Source organism: Halichoerus grypus, chromosome 11 (assembly GCF_964656455.1).
Source record: "Halichoerus grypus chromosome 11, mHalGry1.hap1.1, whole genome shotgun sequence".
NCBI lineage: Eukaryota > Metazoa > Chordata > Mammalia > Carnivora > Phocidae > Halichoerus > Halichoerus grypus.
This window is the reverse complement of record NC_135722.1, coordinates 4698975-4715012: the sequence shown is the minus strand read 5'-3', so window position 1 is coordinate 4715012 and position 16038 is coordinate 4698975. Positions and strand designations below refer to the sequence as shown.

General features: G+C 41.0%; 1 protein-coding gene across 3 annotated transcripts in view; it reads left to right on the top strand.

The window, feature by feature from the left end:
- The window catches only part of PPP6R3 (protein phosphatase 6 regulatory subunit 3), a 138241-nt gene that overhangs the window by 35599 nt on the left and 86604 nt on the right, over positions 1 to 16038 (top strand). For all 3 annotated transcript variants that reach the window (XM_078057703.1, XM_036105407.2, XM_078057698.1), the window contains exon 2: positions 8408 to 8559. The gene's annotated coding sequence lies outside the window, so the exon portion shown is untranslated. The remainder of the gene's footprint in view (positions 1 to 8407; positions 8560 to 16038) is intronic.

Sequence of the window (16038 nt, the reverse complement as noted above, 5' to 3'; positions counted from 1 at the left end):
CAGTGATGTCTGGTAGAACTTTGTATAATGATACTCTGTCCATCCTCAGCGTGGCTATTTAAATTAAAACAAAATTGCAAATTCAGTTTCTTACTCTTACCAGGTCCTTAATAGCTGTGTGTGACTGGTAGCTACTGTATTGGACAGCACAGTTCTGGGGCACTTACCTTTTTTTTTTTTTTTTTTTTTAAATAGGCTCCACACCCAGCCTGGAGCCCAGTATGGGACTTGAACTCACGACCCTGAGATCAAGACATGAGCTGAGATTAAGAGTCAAATGCTTAATTGACTGAGCCACCCAGGTGCCCTGCACTTACCCTTTTAAAAACAATTGTTTTGAGAACTGCAGAAGCATCAGTGGTAGAAACCAAGGTTTAGGAGTAAGGATTAGAATTACCAACTAGAAATTAGGCTTGTGTTCAAAGCTACGAGAAAAAATGTACTCTTGGAGCTTTCGACAGGGCTACAACTGGTTGTGGCATGGGCCTTTCCTTGGTTCATATTAAGTCCATTCTTCAGAAAAGTAATCAAGAACCTTTACAAAGATCTTTTCTTTTTTTTTTTTTTTTAAAGATTTTATTTATTTATTTGACAGAGAGAGAGACAGCGAGAGAGGGAACACAAGCAGGGGGAGTGGGAGAGGGAGAAGCAGGCTTCCCGCCAAGCAGGAGCCCGATGCGGGGCTCGATCCCAGGACCCTGGGATCATGACCTGAGCCGAAGGCAGACGCTTAACGACTGAGCCACCCAGGCGCCCCAGATCTTTTCTTTATTATTTCTTTTTCTTTCTATTATCTTGTTTTGCCAGTGAAAATCCCATTCTTGTGTTGAGTTTTCAGTGGACAAATTCTTTTACTTTCATGGTGCTTAGCACATTTTTCAGTCTCTGAACTTCACTTACTATTAATCACTTGGTTACCAGGATGCCCTATAAAAAGGTTTGATGTCTTTCTTGCAGTTGTACTCTGGATTATGGAAATTTCAGCTTTTACATCAAATTTAACTTGATTGTTTATCATGGCTGAGCCAGTTAAGTATAGTTGGCAGTTAGGATCCTGTAGTCTTCTGTACCATTGCTCTCCATCTCTACACACTGTTGTTGTAACAGGCAGAGTTGGTTCTCTGGGCTTTACTTTGGATGCTAATTTACTAATTAATGACTTGGCTTCATTTTAATAGCAACTTAGATTGGGTTGGCTACATGTATGACTGCAGTGATTTCGATGTCCATTAGGGCGCATAGCCAGACGATGGTGTAATCCAATCAGGTGCCAAAGTTTTTACCTAAAGTACTTTTCATATATGATTTTGCTTTTAAAAGGTGGTAGTATGGATTTACCTTGGGGCTTTATACTTTAATAGTCTTTTTTTTTTTTTTTTCATTCTTGGTATAGTGATTTTTTTTTTAAAGATTTTTTTATTTATTTGTCCGGAGAGAGAGAGCGCGCGAGAGAGCGAGCACACACAAGCAGGGGGAGGGAGAGGCAGGCTCCCTGCTGCTCAAGGAACCCAATGTGGGACTCGATCCCAGGACCCTGGGATCATGACCTAAGCCAAAGGCAGACGCTTAACCAACTGAGCCACCCAGGCATCCCGGTATAGTGATTTTTTTATTAATGATTTAGAAGTCTTGGAGTTCTTGCCATGGCTTGTATTAAAAATGATTGGTGTTTCTGAAGTTAGCTGAGTTATGTATGTGGATATTTGTATTTAAATATAAATATTTATATGCAAATATATGTTTAAATTTTTGTTGAAAGATGCCTCTGAAGTCATCCAAATTATTTATTTAGGTTTTTTCTCCCAATTATGAGTTGTTTGTATGCTCATTTTTGATGATTTTTCTATTCAAAATTTTGTGGACTTTTTAAATTATTATTCACAGTGTGCTAGACGTTGAGGATAAAATGGTGAACAAGACCTCAAAGAGATGGATTATTTTCCTATCTCTTTATATTCCATCTCTTTGGACTTGGATGTTTTGGAGAACATGTGTGAGAATACTTGCAGAAATGGGATCAAGATCCATATTAAAATGCTGCTCTGATTGAGCTGGCCTACCTGAGGGCTTCCTGATGTTAGTAAGAAGTAGAATTACTTGCTTTTATGTGTTCAGACTTTGGGTTCTATCACCTGTCTGTAATTAAGAAGGTGTTTATTGTTTGTGCTTGATGTATGATACAAGGAGAAAATGCTTTCTTGTATGTTCTGTAATAGCTATGGCTTCCTCTTGTGAATTTGCATCAGTGAGGAATATCTTGGAATTTACATGACAGCACAGAGATTTTCATTGCCTTTTTTCCTAAGATGAGTTAAAAACAAAACAAAACAAAACAAAAACCTTGTTCACATAAGGTTTATCTGGAATAAGTTCTTTCTTATTATCCTCAACTATAAAATAGGAATTAGTACCTATGGGGATTGAAAGCTCTTGTATAACTAGCACAACGGATTTGTGAGGGTAGATGTTCATTCTTGCTATTCTCAAATTCTGTGACTAAGCAAACACATATTTAGATACTGTTGAGTTGAGAATCTGTTTTTTTCACTGTTTTAGGCTAAACCAGTCCTCATTTCTGACTGGTTTTTTTTTTTTTTTTAAGATTTTATTTATTTATTTGACAGAGAGAGACACAGCAAGAGAGGGAACACAAACGGGGGAGTGGGAGAGGGAGAAGCAGGCTTCCCGCAGAGCAGGGAGCCTGATGCGGGGCTCGATCCCAGGACCCTGGGATCATGACCTGAGCTGAAAGCAGGTGCTTAACAACTGAGCCACCCAGGCTCCCCTTGATTTCCTTTTTTGAAGGGGCCCCTCTGGATCCATTTCCTCTGATACCAGCTGCTATACACTGAATGTTTGTGTCCCCGCTCAAGATCTGTATGTTGAAAATAATCTTCACATCTCATCAGTGTGGTGGTATTGGGAGGGGGGGGACCTTTGGGAGGTGATTAGACCACGAGGGTGGAGCCTTTGTGAATGGGATATAAAAGAGACCCTAGAGATTTGCTGGCCCCTTTCTGCCATGTGAGTACACAGCAGAAAGACAGCTGTCGATGAACCAGGAAGCAGGTCCTCACCACACACTGAATCTGCAGATGCTGTGATCTTGGACTTTTCCAGTCTCTAGAACTGTGAGAAATAAATTTCTCTTGTTTATAAGCCACCAGTATGGTACTGTGTTACAGTGGCCTGAATAGATTAGAACATCAACATTCTATTATTTACTAGCAAATCCCTACTTTTCCTCCTTTAGCTCCATACACTGTGCTGTTGCTCCCACTTTTTCAATATTCTGCTCTCTGGCCAGGTACTTTTCTTATGATGTGAAACTCGGGTTTCCTACAAGTTAAATACCTGGGGAGGGTTCCCCCCTTTTTGAGAGGGAAGCACCTTTCATCATCCTCATGGATTCTACCATCATCTCTGTATTTTAACTTTCAAAGCAAACATCTCTTTGGCTTACTTAGTTTTTTTTCCCATGGTCTCATGTCATAGTTTGTCTGGATACTGTCAGTATTAAATTCTTTCCAGGCTGGGATCAGGAGCTCTCTGTCTTTATTGCCTAAACAGTGCACGTCTAACTCCTCCCTCACCATCAGCAGCCTCTCAGTACCCCGGGGCTTTAAGCAAAACTTTCCCCCCATTTTACTTGTCTCTCCAATTATTCTTTCACCTAGTCCTGCTTAATTCTTTCTGTAATTTAATCGACTAATGTCTGTAGCCACTGGCACCATATTTAAAGCCGAGATTACTTCATTTTTATACTGGGTTCATAGATTATAGAGGCAGGAAGAATGTTTAGAGTTAAGTAGTCCAACTCTATTCCATAGATGAAGGAATGGATGGGTACTCAGGTTAGAAGCCTCAAGTCCAGAGCTAGTGAGTTGCTGATGTTACAGCTATCTGGTCTCAACGTTTAATACCTTTTCCCAGTTTAGCGTTCTTAACAATTTATTAAAGAAATTTTTTTTGTCAAAGTGTACACATCCGCAGTTAAGAGTGAGCTAGTTCTAGGAGGTTGGATGAGATAAACAGCCTTCCTTAGCTTCCCCACTCTCTTTTCCCTTTTCCTGAAGGCCAGTGTAATTCTTTGAACTCCTTTAGCCAATTAAAAAAAATATATATATATTACCTCCCTATACCTGAAGAGCATATTTGAAGAGTTCATACTCGCATGCTTGTATGCTGATTTTTTTTTTTTTTTTTTTTTAGTTTCAAGCATATCTACTGATTTCCTGTTGTGAAAAGATACAGAAGGTAGGGATTAGCTCTCTCTTCTCCCCTCCCACATTCTAACTTCCCCATCCTTCCAAGATAATTTTACTGCAGTTGTGGTTAAATCAATATTTAGTTTTATCATTATGACCCTGTATGCTATTTATGTGTTAAGTGGTGAATTACAAATACTTTTCCTAAACAACTTGGTTTTCCTTGGAAGTGTATCACTTTTTACAAAAATTTTATTTGTTTGTTTGGGTAATCTCTACACCCAACATGGGGCTTGAACTCTGACCCTGAGATCAAGCATCACATGCTCCACTGACTGAGCCAGCCAGGCGCCCCATTACTTTTTTAAAAAAATATTAATCACCACTTTAGCCTCAGACTTTTAGTCAGTTACATGTTCAGGTATTCCATCAGCTTTATCTTTTTGAAGAACTCTTTCCCTGCTCCAATCTGCCCTGTTCGCCTTGCCTGGTGGGAGCACAGTTGTCTCCCGGGATCCTGGCGATTCTTCCTGCCTTTCTCTGTTGTCTTCTCTGTGGTAGTGGAGCACAGTCTCTCTCCTCAGCGTCTTCTCCCAATAAGTTGTGTAGGAGGTAAATCTTTTGACTTTGTGTTTCTTTCTGCATACTTCTTGATTGATGGTTGGAAATCATTTTCCTTCTGCATTAGTCTATTATTTTCTGTGCCCTTTTAAATATTAGTATTCTGTTGTTTGTTTAGTGGATGTGTTATCTTTCTGAGGATATCAATTATTATTTTTACATGTTCTTTTTTTTTTTGTAATGCTTCCTCCAGCTTGTATTTTTCTATTTGTTTTGCCCTTGAGTTTTCATGATAGTGGCTTTCCTGAGATATCTGGTGATCTTTGGTTTTCCTTCAATTTAAAAGTCAGGGATATGTACCCACAGCACACAAAGTTGAATTATATGAAATTACCATCTTTCCCAGCTTTCTCTGCTGTCTGTGAACATCCTTGGCTCTCAGATCTTCATTTCTACATTACATTCTCCACTAAAAGAACCAGGCCTCCTTGGAAAAATGGATGATTTCAGAGCTGGGGCAGATAATGTTCAAGATGAATCTGGAACATGTTGTTATGCCAGAAAATAAGGAAGTGCTCAAAAAGTATGAAAAGCACACAGGAGTCTGCTTGAAGGGACTCTCACTGGCTGAATGTGGGACAACTTGAGCATCAGAGTGGATAATGGCATTAATAAATAAAAATCTTTGAGTCCATACTGTTAAGGAATTAAAGGATGAGTGGGGAGAAGGGTACATACTGTACTAAAGTTAGAATGTCATCTAATAGAGGAAGGAACAGTAGACTTAAAAAAAACCCATCACTTCATAACCATCAGAGAACAGTTGATTCAGACAAAAACTGTCAGTGGGTAGTACAACTACTGAGTGAATGTTTTAAGAACATAATCTCAAAATATCTTCCCACAGATTACTTACTCCTTGATTACTCACAGAAAAGTGGTTATTTTACGGTGGAGAAATACAGCACATATCATCTTAACCAGGGGATCGAAATGTGCTCGCCAATAATAGGACAAATGGACGTCCTCTTTATGTGATACTCTAAGAACAGCAAAACTTCATTTATTCCTGCCGGAAGTGCATACGCTGTATTCCTCAAAAATGTCAGTGAAATGAAAGACAAAGAAATGATGCAGAACTGTTTTAGACAGAAGGGAATGAAGGAGATAGGACATAGAATCCTGGATGAAGGTGAGGGAGGATTGCCATGAAGGACATTATAGAACATTTGGCAGAATTGGAATATGAATTATTTAATCCATAGTCAGCAAGTACTGTGTTAAATTCCTGACTTTGACATGTGTACTGTGGTTGTGCGAATTAGTGTCCTTGTTTTTAGGAAATACACAGTTAACTGTTTGGCGGGAAGGTCAGTGATCTGCAGTAACTCTCAAATGTTTGGGGTGTTTGTGGAGAGGGGGGTACTCAAGCAAAAGTGACACAGTGATCCGTTGCGAGTCTAGGGGAAGGCTTAGTGGAAGTTTCTTGTACTCCTCTTGGAGCTGTTCAGCAAATTTGTGATGAAAAATGAAAAAAAAAATACTAGTTTTTAAAAGTGGTAGATTGGAGGCTCCCATCATGGGAGGGGCTCATTGGCTATGAACCTTCCAGCACAGTGACTAGCAGTGCTTCTTTGGGAAGTCCCCAGTGTCAGTATTTTCAGGTTCTTTTTTCTCAAGGTCAGTTAGCTCACTCTGAAGACATTCTTGTTTTCAGCCTGGCTGGGAATGTCAGAGCCCAGTAGGAGAGTCTGGCTGGAGCTGGGGTGGGCAGTGGGGTGTGCCTGTGTCTCAGCATTTTTTCTGCAGTTCACACAGTCCCTCTGTCGTCGGGGTGGCAGGCTTCCCCAGCTGTGCCGGCTGGGCTCTCCCAGTGCAGAGGCCTGCTTTCACGGCTCGCCGTCCTGTCTTCGGCCGGGCCGGCAGGGGTGGGAGAGGGTGAGGATATTTAGGGATCTAAGTGTTCAGTGAATAACTTTTTCAGCCAGTACTCCTTTTGCTCCCTTCCAGCACCTTTCCAATTTTGTTGCCTTCTCCTGGTACTTGTGGATTGTGTCTGTAAAAACAACGCAAAACAACCCAAATAGTCTTTTTACTGTAGATCTAGAGGCATTTCAGTGTGTATTCAATATACACTCTTGACTCAGTAGTCCCACTACTGCATTCAGATACTGTTCCATTCTGTTTTCCATTGTTTGGTCTTGTTTCTCATATTCTCACACTTTAGAATTACCATATTTCTTACCATCAGTATTATAGACCCACTCTTTTCCCTTATTAATCTAAGTGAAAAAGAGTATGAGCAATTATACAGAGTCCCTATTCCAGAAAAGTGGATTAAGTCTCAGCATACTTGTTACTATTTAGTAAGTACCCAGGTTCATAATGCTGTGAGTACATTTAATAACTGTTTTTTCTTTTTGCTTCCCTGGATGGGAGTGTGCGGCATGGTGAGGCAGGCAGTTGGTCCAACTCTGCTGGGAGCCTGTGACCTGCCTACAAGTGGGGGCAGTGGGTGGTCTTGGCAACTAGAAGAAACAATTGCAGATCATCTTTGAGGGTCCTACAACCACTCAAATTTAAATGCTAAATTGTGTGTGTGCACAAGTGTGCATTTTGTGGAACATGTAAATTCATCAGATTCTTAAAAGGATCTGGAACCCTGAGCACACGGAACGGTTGGAATGGGGCTGGAATTACCTGCAGCATTTAGTGATGGGTCTGAGGGCTCTAGCAGCACACGGTGGTGGCACATGGTTTCTTGTCGTTTAAAGCAAAAATTTAAATGATCAATTACACTTTTTCAAGTGTATGTTCGGAAAGCATTTGGTAAAGTGTTTAGAATTAAATCATCTTTTCTTAACCTGGGTTTGTTACTGTTTTGGTTGATTCATTTTATTCTTTTAACAAGCATTCGGCATTGTTTCTATTTATTACCTTATTTGACAGAAAACACTGACTTCAGCGTAGTGAGTTTTATGGAAGAAATGCATCCAATGAACAGCATATGTTTTGAGATGCCTTATAGACTGCATTCTTAAAGGATTTCTAATTAGCATATTGTCTATAGTTTGAGACTTTTTTTGCAGTGTTATCAGTGAAGTGCCTTGGAAGATGCTTTATAGTCCTTTCATGTGTAGCGTTTGATTAATTGACTAATTAGAGACAGAATTTGGCTATAGTTAGTACTTCAGTGACCTCAATATTCTGCTTACATTTCCTGGTGAAAGTTATGGTATTTAGAGGTATTACATGGGGCTACTTGGCTACTTTTCAAATTTGATTTAGTATTTTAAAGTATGGTGCCATTACAGTCAGCTCTGTGTGGGATAAGAATATCATTGATGTTTTTGTAAGATAAAGACAAGAATATGTATGTTTTTCTTATTCACTGATAGTGCTATTATGGTGTCTCTGTTTCTGGGTTATTATGTAGTGTAGGATAAAAGCTGAGGTAGAGGATGACCGTGCCTTTCTTTCCTGTTTTCACATGGAAAAAATTTCAGTTAACTAGAACTTTTCAATCTTCTGAGGTGCAGTTCTATGTGAATCAGGACCCTCAACCGGTATCTTTAATGGCAGCTGTCATCAGACCAAAACAGAACATTCTGTGAACGTATGCTCTTTTTTCTTTATAGGAGAGCTTCTGTTTTGCTTCCACATCCTACTTTACTCCGGCTAATCTGCTAATGCAGTGAATTGGAAGACAACTGTTACCAGGATAACCTGTAATGGGCAAGGAGCCACAGAGAAGAAAACATTTCTTTTAATTTTTAAACTTGGTTGAAAGGTAAGACCATTAAGAGTATCAGGAGTTTCCTTCCATGAGTTTCATCAAGGAAAGCAATGTTCTGTTGTGAGACCCTGGAGTCTAGGTCAACCAGGGCTAGACCAGGTACAGTATGGTTCTGGGGCACTGTGGTATTTTTAGGAAGTTAAATAACAGCCTCTGTAGTTTGCTCTGGCATGTTTTGGAATCTGCATCACCCAATCTGTGGGATTCCTCATTTCCTAGGGGGGTTGATCTGGGTCCCAAGGATAGCCAGGCCTAGCAAGCTGAAGGAGCACACAGAGAAAGGCTGCTCATGGAGACTCAGGCGCTGCTTCGAGGTCACCTAAAAGTGCATGTGTGCACAGGCGTGTGAGAGAGATAGAGCTTGAGATTGTTTTGTTTTTGTTTTACACCAGCCAAAGGCCATCTCTGGCTTTTAGCCAACCATCTGACTCCTTTCGAGTCCTAATTGCTATCATTTTAGACCTCTTCACTGAAACTTTCTCTTGAAGACCAGCGGTTGACTTTACATATTTGACAGTTGGCACTTCAGAAAGTGGCCCAATCAGGTCTTTGGGGGACAGGACACATTTTTAATCCATCTTCATCTGCTCCATTGTGTGTTGAGGAGAAGGTGGGCATAAACCACTTAATCATCTATGGTTCAGGCTTCATTATCTCAGGAGATACTCTAGTTATGGTGCTGTAGCAGGTCTCCGCTCATCCCAGGGCAATTTTTCCTTCAGCCCCTCATGAATGACTCTCCTCCACCTTCTGACCTTCTGGCCTCCCTTTGTGCTTACAGAGTGAAGCTTTACCTCCTGGGGCCTTTTTTTTTTTTTTTTTTTTGTCCCGCCATTGTTCCTTCTCTTTCCAGGGCTACATTTCTAACCCTGTGGGTAAAGCCTCTTCCATTTCCCACCTGCCTGGCTGTGTGGAGAATTCCAGCCCAAGTCGAGGGTTTAGGTTTGAGAAGGTCAGGACCATGTACTTAGAACTGTGGTCTGACCATCAGGCCCACTGATAATAAAGAAGGCAGTTTATGATGCACATGAACTGTTACTTTGCCTTTTTCATCAGCCGGTTTAGAGCTGAGGGTGACAGGACCCACAGAGACCTCTAGCTTGAATTCAGCTGATTATCTTAGAGGTTGGACATCTTTTTTATGTTTATTGGAGTGTTGTCTGTAAATTGTAACTTACCCACTTTTCTATTGTGACACTAGAGTTCAAAGAATGATTTTTAAAGCTGTTTCTATAATGCCACACATAGCCTATAAAAAATTGAGATATATAAAACATGTGAGTTTCAGGTGCACAACATAGTGATTCCACATTTGTTATATATTTTGAAATGATCACCACAGTAGGTCAAGTCGATACTCATCATCACATAGTTACATTTTTTTCTTGTAGTGGGAACTTTTTTTTTTTTAAAAGAGGAAGTGGGGAGGGGCACAGGGAGAGGGGGAGAGAGAGTCTTAAGCAGGTTCTGTGCCTGGTGTAGAGCCCGACATGGGGCTTGATATCATAACCCTGGGATCCTGCCCTGAGCCAAAATCAAGAGTCGGGGGGATCTGGGTGTCTCAGTCAGTTCAGCATCCGCCTCTTGGTTTCAGCTTGGATCATGATCTTGGGGTTGTGGGATTGAGCCCTGTATGGGGCTCCACGCTCAGCGGGAGGTCTGCTTGGGATTCTCCTCCTCCTCCTCCCACTCCCTCTGTTGTCGTTGGTTGGGGGCGTCCCCCCCCCCCCCCCCCCGCCAGCTCACATGCATGCCTGCACACACACTCTTTCTCAAATAAATAAATAAAATCTTGTTTTTTTTTAAAAACAAAATCAAGAGTCAGATGCTTACCCGACTAAGCCACCCAGCGCCCCTGTAATGGGAACTTTTAAGATCTCTCATAGCAACTTTCAAATATATAATTCAGTATTATTATTAACTATAGTCACAATGCTGTACATTACATTTCCTTTTTTTTTTTTTTTTTTTTTAAGATTTTGTTTGTTTATTTGAGAGAGAGAGCACAATCAGGGGGAGCAGCAGAGGCAGAAGCAGAAGCAGGCTCCATGCTGAGCAGGGAGCCTGGCATAGGGCTCAACCCCAGGACCCTGAGATCATGACCTGAGCCAAAGGCAGACGCTTAACAGACTGAGCCACCCAGGTGCCCCTGTACGTTACATTTCATGACTTATTTTATAACTTGAAGTCTGTACCTTTTGACCCCCTTCACCCATTTTGTCCACCCTCCATCGTAGGGTTTTATTACTATTCTGTGTATTTGATTCCCCTTTTACTAGGGCTCAGCTCTTTTTCTACCTTTTTTGTTGCACCTTTTCTGTATTGTTCCAGTTCCTCTGTGGCCACGACTTTATGAACTCTTAGATTCTGTCTCATTAAATTATTTTAGGATTATTTTTTCTCTTTGAATAGATTTAAGTATTCCATGAGCAAGGAGTTTTGACTTCTACTTTATATCTTTTTTTTTTTAAGATTTTATTTATTTATTTGACAGAGAAAGCACAAGTGGGGGAAGGGACAGAAGGAGAGGGAGAAGCAGGCTCCCTGCTGAGCAAGGATCCCGACGCAGGACTCAGTCCCAGGACCCTGGGATCATGACCTGAGCCAAAGGCAGACGCTTAACCAACTGAGCCACCCAAGCACCCCCTACTTTATATCTTTAGTACTTTTTACATAATAGGTATCATTAATTGTTTAGTGGTAGGGCTAAAATCTCAGAGACATTTTTCAGGATAACATTTTTAGGACTTCTCCCTTTCTTTCTCTCTCTCTCTCTTTTAATTTTATTTTGTTTTTCTTTGCTGAAGAAGACTCTTAGCTGTGGCAAATTATAGAACAGTTCCTTACCATTAGCTGTATTCCTCCTGTTTCTTTTTTGACTTCCTCTGCTCATCAGATGGTGTCTGATGCCGGGTGAAGTCTTAAGAAGTTACCCATTAGTCTCCAGGAGTCCTAGAATCAGTGGAGAAGGATTCCCGAAGAGGAGCAGTATTTTAAATACAGGGTCCTTTAGACCAGAGGTTGTCAAGGCCCAGATAGGAAATATTTTAGGTTTTGCAGACCAAGAAGCAAAAAAGAGGATATTATATAGGTATTTATATAACAAGAGAGCAAATATTCACAGATTTTATTGATGAAATTAAAAATATAAAAAATACTTGAATTCAGTATTCTGTAATACAGATCTGCTAATGAGAAGAATGGAATTCTTTTTCTAGGGGGATAACATTTCACCTAAATAGTGTTCATAGTCAGAGTTCCCCCTCTCAAATTCTGTTACAAATGTTCATCTAATCTACTAATGCTGATCTGTAATGAGATTTTACATATTTCATCTTTGAAAATGCCTTTTTACACAGATAGGTGCTGCCACATTCTAATATCAGTCTACAAGCATCTATATTCATCACTTGGAAGGCATTTATAGAATTCTTTTAGATTCTTCTCTTGGTGTTTGCCTTTTAGCGGGTCATTACATTGTAGATTAATTACTTCCAGTTGACGGTTAGGAAAATCCTCATTTGTATAGCTGTATGGATTTTGCAATAGGAAAATTTCCTTTACATTTGCATTAAAAATGCTTTTTAACGGTAGTTTGAGCTCAGAAAATGTGCCCACTGCAAATTTGTATGGGAACAGAGATCTCACTTCAATTTTAAGTTCTGAAAGCATGGGAAGTGTATGAAGCAGCTTGAATTTATTATCCTAACAAAGTTAGTATTGAAATGACCTTACCACAGCAGAAGGTTTGCAGATCAGTGCCGGTTAGCCTTGCAGTTTTAGGTTGAATTCATTAAGAAACATCAAGACGTCAGCAAAGACCAATTTCCAGAGCCATTCAGTGTTCAGTAGTTGTGGTTGAGGGTTGTTCCTCTCATTCAGAAAAATTTCAGTCTTGGCCCTGGACTCAAAAATTTCCAAAAACATTAACCCTTGATAAGCCATTACGTAGCTTGCGTGTGATAGAAAGTCTAAGAGAGTAAATAAAGTTCACTGTTGATATTACTGGTTCAGTAACACATGAGGAATTTAAAAAACCTTTCGAAGGAGCTGCTGATGAAAATAAAAAGAACCATAAGCTTTGAACAGTACATTTTCACAAGTTTTGTAAAATTGTCCCATTAAGCCGTTTTTTGCTGTACACATAATTTTACCACCATCAGCTGTAACATGTCACAGCGGACTCTCCTGCGCGGTGTAGTGACTTCATCTTCACTCCGCGTCTCTGAAAACACTCGGCCTGGGGCTGTGTGATGCGGGCTCTTCATAAAGGCTCGTTTGTCATCATTTCACATGCCTCGAACACCAGCTGAGCTGCATCGGCCGTGTCTGTGAACTCCTCAAGAATCCGAAGGAAAATTCACTGGCTTCCTTGGCGCTTGGCTAACAAGCTACTTGGAGACCAGCTTTACTTGAAGTTTCATTTTCATCTTTTATTTTTGTGAAGAAGTTCTCCTGTTAGGAGATGATCCAGTGAAAATGTTTAAATGTTTCTGATGCGAGCGTGCCTGTGAGTCGGGAGTACTGTGGCCACTGCGTGGTGTGGAGGTGGGGATGTGCGGTGCGGTCTCCCGGCCCCGGTGCGTGTGCTTGCGTGGAGACACGGCACCTGCCGTCTGATTCCGTGACACAAGCATCCCCACCCTGCTGGGTCTTACAAGCACAACAGTCCAAGTCCAGTTTTTCTTTTCTTGTTTTGACATGTTGGGGATCCAAGGATAATAATACAATAAAATGCCGCGGTTCGACACGTGGCCCTCAAGGCACCGTGGAGTTAACGGCTGTGTCATTGTGATCCGGAAGGCGTCCAGCAGAGCAGCAGCGCAGAGTGATGAGCGCGCCACCACATGTGGTTTCTGTCACCCTCAGCTCTGCTTTCGTCGTGTGACAGCCACCAGAGACTGGATGTAAATGTATGGTGGGGCTGTGTTTCAGGAAAACTCTTTGAATTTCAAAGAATTTTCACAAGTCATGGAATATCTTTCTTCTGACCCCCCCCCCCCGTTAAAAATACGAAGATCATTCTTTGCTCAGGGGCTGTATAAAAATAGGTGACAGACCAGATTTGACAACTTCATTACTGTACCCCCAGGTGTCCCAGGGTTCTGGAGTTGGCTCACATGCCTATGGTAGAAAGAATGGGGTGAAAAAAAGGACCTAAATGTGAAGAGGTACCATTGTGGTTTTTGCTGTCGGTTGGTTGATTGGCTTGTTCTCTTTCTTTGCTTTTTTGTACACAGATTCTTAAGTGTATGCACCTACTTCCTATCTTTCCATATGACTGGGCAGGTTAGCTAATCTTTCACAATATCTTGATTTCAGACTGAGCCTACATTTGTAGAGCCCTTATTAAGTGTGCCAGGGATTGGACTAAGCGCTCTTCTATTTTCTTTTCTTTCATAATATCTTACCATACTTGGGTACATAGTTTATGTAGGTGCATAGTTTAAAAAGCCAAACAGTACCACAAGATTTACAGCAAAAAAATAACAATCATCTGCTCCATCTTTCCTATCCTTTCTCATCCTCATCCCTTAATTAATTACTAGGGGCCACTACCTTTATCTCTTAGTTTTATATTTACTTCCTTCAGTGTTTGAGTTGTGTGCCTATAGGTAGCTGTTTCTCATCTAGCTGACTTCTAACAATGAAGGTGAAGGGTTAGCTTTTACATATGCATAGCTTCTTTCCCTCCCCCATCTTCCAACATAGTTAAAGCACAACTTTGGTTAAAATCAGTATAAAAGTATGTATATTTTGGTGAATTATTCCCTAGGTCTCTGACTTAATTAGTAAAATTCTTCACAGCATGGTCACATTCATCTGGCACATAGATCTCCTGTGTGGACACATCCTTTTCAGAGCCCTCTGCCTCATGCATGCCTCATTCCGGGCAGATTCCTCTTGACTTTCTGTGTAGCAGCAGGTGTCCCCCCTTACTTTTCTTCTGAGAGTTGTCTTTGCTTCTCAATGTGTGGGATCCCTAGTTCCATGTATTCCTCTTTTTTTTTTTTTTTTTTAAAGATTTTATTTATTCATTTGAGACACAGAGATACAGAGAGAGAGAGAGAGAGAGAGAGAGAGAGCATGAGCAGTGGGAGAGGCAGAGGGAGAGGAAGAAGCAGACTCCCCGCTGAGTCAGGAGCCTGATGTGGGACTCGATCCCAGGACCCTGGGATCACGACCTGAGCCGAAGGCAGACGCTTAACCATCTGAGCCACCCAGGCGCCCCTAGTTCCATGTATTGCATGCCTTCCTCTCATGGCTTATTGCCATGCTTTTTTTTTTTTTTTAAGATTTTATTTTTAAGTACTTTCTACTCCCAACTTGGGGCTTAAACCCACAACCCTGAGCTCGAGAGTTGAGTGTTCAACTGACTGAGCCAGCCAGGTGCCCCTGCTGGCTTATTGCAGTACTTTGGTGGAGCCCATTTTCTCGTAGCTTTTTGAGAAAGTGTGAATAAATCTTTCTGACCTTCCATGTCTGAAAATGCTCTTTTCTAGAATTGCTGTTGAGGAAGCTGATATCATTCTGATTTTCAGTCCTTTCTTGAGTATTTTTTCCTCACTAGAAAAGTTGAGATACTGTCTTTATCTCTGATACTGTGGAATTTCACACTGCACCTTAGAGGTCTGTTCCCCGACTCACTGTGATAGGATGTGTATGTTCTAGAGGGGAGAGTCCTATTCTGTACACTCGGAGGAAAAAAGGTTTTTGTTTTTTTTTTTTTTTGATGAGGCAGGTGGTTGTGGATTGTCATATGTTCTTCTAAAACTTATGTTACTTGGATGTTGGACTTTCTGAATTATTTCTCTATTTTCTGTCTTTTCCTGCATTTTTTGGCATTTTTCTTTTTCTCTGTCCTTTATTGCTGTCTTGCTTCAGTTGCCAGAGGAGTAGAGAATTATGTTTACCCAGTAAACATCTGGAAGGTTGTATAATCCTTTCATTTTCCTGTTGAGGCTCCACATCTGCCCAGATGAAGCCATGCCTTTTATATCAAATGGACTTGAGAAGAGATTTATAAAACAGCACAGCGATCATTGTAGTATTGCCTTCCTTTCCTGAAGGATACTCTCAGAGAAGATCATCCAGGCTTTGGCCAAAGTTCTTCCAGCCTCAGGGCTTGCAGTATTCATGGCCATAACCTTTAGCCTGATCTTTAACGAGTTCCTGCTTCTGCTCACACATAATCTGTATTTTTCACTCGCTGGCTCTCATTTTGTGTTTGGGAGCTATACATGATATTATTAAGAGCTTTAAAATACGCAAAGCTAGTTATTTTATCCCCCAAGTGATGAGGCCTTTTGCCTGGTCATCTCTTTAGGTGCCATGTGGTTGGCAGTCTCTTCCTCCTCCCCAGAACAGGGTGTGGTGTTGCCTGGCAAAGGGTGATCTATCCCGGAAGGCTACCGTGGGATTAGATCTTCCATGGTCCTAGACAGGATCCATCTATGACTTTATTCTGAGGTT